Raw genomic sequence first — 5,766 nt, 5'->3', positions numbered from 1 at the left:
GACGTCAACATAAGGCATAGTGGGAAAGGAAGAGAATTTTTCCATTTATTTTTTTAAGAAAATAAATTAAATTGGAAGACAAGAGCTATTTTGGGTAAGGGTGTGATCATATTTTTATCTTCTACCAATTATAATAAAAAAAAAATTAAAGGGAAATAATTATGAATAGGAAACTTACCATTTGGTGTGTTAGACTATTTTGGGCAACTTTAGAATAAAAGGAAGAGAGGAAAATAGAGAGCATTATGCTCTTGGCTGCCATGTGTTAGAGAGAGGAAGAGAGAGAGAGAGAGTGGTGTGATAGAGAGAGAAGGAGAAGAAGAAAGAAAAGAAGGAGGAGAAGAAGAAGAAGAAGAGAAGGAAGGATTTAATCCTAAGGTATGTATCTTTTTGTATTTGAGGTTTTTCCACTACAAGAAAAAATGCTTTTAATAACACCAAACATGTGTTATCAAAACATACCATAACAATTTTTGATGTGTTAAGACCGACTATGTTATCGTAGGTCAGGGTACTTTACATAACACTTTATCATTGTTATACAGATGTGTTATTATACTGCCAACGATAACACACTTTGTTATTTTAATAAATAGATAAGTGTTTAATTATATTTTTTATAGTCGATTATATGACACATTTCAACACTTATAAATTTGTGTTATACTACACTTTAGTATAACACATTTTTTGTGTTATATAATGAAGTTTGTATAACATAATTCTTTACTTATAAAAAGTGTTATTGTAATAGATATTATAACACATTTTTCGTATTATTTTAATATTTAGATAAGTTTAAATTCTCATTATATATTCATTTATATAACACTAATTTTTTCTATTATATTTTTATTTTTTATTTATATAATTAAAATTAGCTTTCTAATATATATTAGCATCATCAAATGAACTTGATTTTCAAATAACAAAAAGTAAAAAGCATTCAACATTATATTAACAATCCACAAATTAGTTTAAAACATTCAACATTGTCATCAACAACAAAATGTTCTTTAAATATTCAAGTAGTCTTAAATATTCAACATATTGAAAAGTTACTACTTTCTGCACAAAATATTGAAGAGTTTAATTTTTTACATAATAGCACGTCAAAATTTGAGTAGTTGCACACTCCTACAGTACTATTTGATAGGAAAAAAACATGCAATTGAAGTTGCTTCATTGTACCAGCCACAGTGATCTGATCTTCACTTCCAATTCTAGCAAAACCAACACACTTCGTGTCTTCATTGCAGACTGCAACGCAACATAATACAACAACATTCAATGTTAAATTGATAAACTAAGTCTGATTTAGTTCTTTGAAATTCAAAGTTAAGACATGAGTGAGTTATAGAGTATTAGTAGTAGTTATCATTACCAGATTCTACTTTTGCTTGCACAACTTCCAGGAGCTACTCAATGGCAGTCTTTATTGTCATGTACCTAGGTGGTTCATACTTCTTCTTCCCTCTAAAATTAAACAAGAAATACAGAGAAAAACAGAGAAAAACTCAGAACCTGCATGCATTAATTTAAAGAGCATTAATTTAAAGATCCAATCCTAGGAAGCCACAAACAGAGAAAAACTCAGAACCTGCATGCATATGAAGATCATGAAATTTCTAGGAAGTACGAAGCATAAATGTAGAAAGACAACTCTAACGTACTGACCTGTTCAAAAAATAAAAGTGTTACTCAATTATCAACACATAAAAAGCATAGAACAGCAAGGTTCAATTGCTACTACAAAAGCAGAAAACATAGAAACAAATGACCAAAACTCCAGACAAGAGAACTGCATGTACCATTAAACACCATTCTACATGTAAAGAGCAGGTTAATTGCTAAGGCAATTGCTGAACCAGCTGTAACATACACAGCACAAAGTTCGTACACACAAAAAAGAGCAACAACTAAAAGCAAAAGAACAGCAACAACTCTTGTAGAAGTAAAATTCAGTAAAATGTGAGTGAAACTTTCTGAAGTCAAATGGCCAGACATAAAAATAATATAATTAAACAAAAACTTCATCACAATAATGTAACAGAGCTTTAACAGGGCCAATTAACCATTTAATATAATTTCCACCTGAATGGACCCACTATAGTTTCTTATTGTTACTAAAATCACTCCCATAAAGAAATAATATAAATCAAGAAAAACAAAAAGAACAAAGAACATAGAGAGAAACTAATTTCAGAGGAAAAATAAAACAAATAAGGTCACTAAATACAAGAATTGAAACTTATCACATTTGAGAGTAAAGGAAACCAGGAAACCAGACCTATGCAACTCAGGAGAAAAGGAAAGGGAAAGGACAATTCATACTAACTAATTTATCACCCTATATTCCATAAGAAGAACCAATATGAAGAAACAATTCATACAATTTGTACTAACTTCTATCCCCATTTATTTCTTCTCTAAAGACCTAACAAGGTTAATTCCTTTTTGTAAAGTTCAATACAAACATAGCATTGATGTGTAAATAGCTTTGGAAAAATTCTCTCTGTGACAGGTAACCAACAAGGCATCAAGTATGGCATCCAAATTAACAAGTAGAATGTGAATATGGCTGTTAGAGGTCCTTTATGAAGCCCATGCTATTCCTCTTATTCTCCCAAAGTTACTCTTTCTTTCTAAGTTGGAAGTGGGAAATGTGTTTAGAGTTAGGTTATGGGAAGTTTAATGGAGGGGCTTTTCTCTTTTTAAAATCTCTTTCCCTGGTATTTTCTTATCTTGGGGTGATAATATTTCTAAACTTTCTATGTAACACTACTGAGTTTTGCTTTTGCTGGTATTTTCTTATCTTGGGGTGATAATATTACTTTTGCTTTTGCTGTCAAATACCATGAGTATCACATAAACAACCAAGTAAAGTGAACATCAAACTAAACTAAACCAAAGACAGCAATAAGAAAGTTATATATGAAACTAGCTACACAGAGAACAGAGGACAAAAGATACAATAAGAAAGTGGAGATAAAAAGGCCAATGAAAGCAAAAGACAGATTCAAGCCCAAAATTCAAGCCTTATCATATTAAACCATTCACAACCCCTTAATGAAAGTTTATAGTCCCTAAACACAGATTAAAACTAACTTGTGAAGATGAAAGAAATAACAAGAATGCATATTCTTCATCTTGATTATGTATTATACAGGTAGGGCAGGGCAGGGCATACACGTATATAATTTATATATCTTACACCTCTATTGCTACATAAATGGCTACTAACAGTAATGCATAGAGGCAGAGGTACATGATTAGAGTGGGCAGAAGGGATCATACATCATCTTGATCATCTATACACACCCCATAAAAAAAGCTGATTAAAAAAAAGCTATAATAATAACTCAATTTACTCATATGTCTTACTGAAGCATTCCATCAAACAGTTATTATGCATAGGTTAAGCAAAGCTTAGTTTTATATAATAAAACCAGTTTAAGCACTCAAACAAAATAAAACTTACAGATAAATTGACTCAAACATCAATTAACAAAAATACACTCTATACATACAAGTTTAGCCTACATCACTGTGTTCTTTGACCGAACATCGGTGGAGCTCCACCTTACTGGGGCAAGACATTCACAACCTGCAAAAGAGAAGTTCAAAGTTAGCAAAATTGCTAGTGGTATCAATCTGCATTTTTGCCAAACTTTACAATATTATTCATTAATCAACTGAAGTCAAATAAGGACAGACCTTCAAGTCACTGAATGTATTAGTAGCAGAGAAGTTCACAGAAATCGGGAAAAATACAGATGAGTCTGTTGGGGGAACAACAAACTCCATTGATCCACTACAAACAATTCATCATACAAGATAACTATCACTTAAATTGAAATCAAATAAATTATTAAGTTTCAAAAGGAAAACAGCAGTAAGAATTTCAGACCTTCGGTTCGAGTTGTCAATAAGTAGAATGGACCACTCCAACACAGAATTCCTTGGGTCGAACCTGCAACCAATAAAAAAATCAAATTGATACGGAACTCAAATAAAATATAGTGCAACTCATAAAAAATGCAAATGGATACTGACCTTGAACAACATAGAGCTAGTAAAGTGCAACAAAAATTCCAGTCATGATATGATAAATATCCTAAAATTTCATTGACAATGTATGATTCCTCAATATGTGCTACTGACACGCCATTGAGAAAAAAGAGGACCCTAGAACATGGTTTGCTATTTTGTGTAAATAACAGTAATACTATTGCGCTGGTTTTTTTATGATGCTATATAAAATGATGATAGAAACTCAACTAAAAAAAAGAAGAGCAAAACATATAATAGAACAAAAACAATAACCATAAAACAAAGACAATCAGATAAATAACCAAGAAACCAAACCCCAAAAAAGAACCCTTGGATCCAATATTGTGGTTCAGCTACCACAATTCCACACATAACAAATGTACAAATTACATTAGTAAAAAAAACAGAAAATTATGCATAACATAAAAGGAGAAATCAAGGGTTAGCTACATAACAGAAAGTTAAAGTACAATGCAATATAGTAGTTGTGGCAACCATGAGCAATTGTTATATGTTATTTAATATATGTCAAAGATAAATAGATAAACAAGAAAATATATATAAATATAACCCATTAATTTTTGGAGTTGATATAACATATATTTTCAAAGCTATTTTTGAAAGAAATGTGAATCTGGGTCACTAATGCAAAACAATAATACATCTAACAAACAAATAAAATGAACACGAAAGAAACATGACTCAATCCAAACAAACCATGATATCATATATGGCATGGGGAAGAATATACATAACCCTATAAAAGACACTAAAACCAATTGAACAAACCCAAATTTGAGACTAAGTGGCATGGCAAAGAAGATGCAGAAAGGTCATGTATACACCAAAAATGAGTATACACCAAAAATGAGTATTAGTTGACTTGGAATAATTACCAGTCAAACTAAAAGCAAACACAAAGAAGAAGAAAACAATGGTTGAAATAGTCCTAAAGAGATGAGATAACAACAAGCTAATAACAAGATATAATACATATTCTTTACGAAATGAAAACCATAAATGTATAATATGAAGAGAAAAGTAAATGAGGATAGTTGATTTTTTTTTTTATAATGGGAACCAAAAACGTGCATGCAAGTGAAAAAGTTTGGTAGAACAAACCAAAAAGAAAAAAACAAAAATAAATTAGATGGATATGCAAATATGCATTGATCTTCAAGGACAAGATTATAAATGTCGACACTGAGAGTACTAAGTAGAAAACTACGCACTGTGCACATCTCTCTCTCGATAAATATATACATTTATACATCTATACTGTAAGAAATGAGAACTTTAATAAACTAATGAATGGGAATAGTTATATAAACCAATATAAAAAAAAAGTAAAATCTATAAAGAGGAGAAATTTGGTGTAGGCATAGAGACGGATAAGAATTTTTCTGTATGTGTTCTCTTGTACAGATATAAAGAAGAGCTTAAGAATTATCATTAAAAGACAAATGAATTTCTTATAAATACTGTCAGCCTTGAGAAATCTACATTGGAAACAACGAATGTTTTATAAAATCTTTACACAGAAAAAACTTGCTTAGCAAAACAATACTGCCATGGAAGTGATAAAATCTGACATATACACACAAACTAATGAATAAAAATTAGAAAGCAGCTTCAGGAAAATAAACAAGTTAAACTGGAGAAATTACACCTTGGAAATACCAAAGGGCGGTTAAAGAGATTATGCATGTTAGT

General features: G+C 30.7%; 1 long non-coding RNA gene across 1 annotated transcript; it reads right to left on the bottom strand.

Moving 5' to 3' along the window:
• Positions 1–3,571: 3,571 nt before the first annotated feature.
• LOC133816765 (uncharacterized) lies at positions 3,572–3,992 on the bottom strand. The gene is made up of 3 exons (XR_009885455.1): positions 3,911–3,992; positions 3,718–3,814; positions 3,572–3,607 (listed from the first exon to the last, which is right to left on the bottom strand). It is a non-coding gene; the product is annotated as an uncharacterized LOC133816765 (long non-coding RNA).
• Positions 3,993–5,766: the final 1,774 nt, after the last annotated feature.

The sequence above is a fragment of the Humulus lupulus genome, chromosome 2 (assembly GCF_963169125.1).
Source record: "Humulus lupulus chromosome 2, drHumLupu1.1, whole genome shotgun sequence".
NCBI lineage: Eukaryota > Viridiplantae > Streptophyta > Magnoliopsida > Rosales > Cannabaceae > Humulus > Humulus lupulus.
The sequence above is the reverse complement of the archived record's forward strand: the minus strand, read 5'-3'. Positions and strand labels throughout refer to the sequence as shown.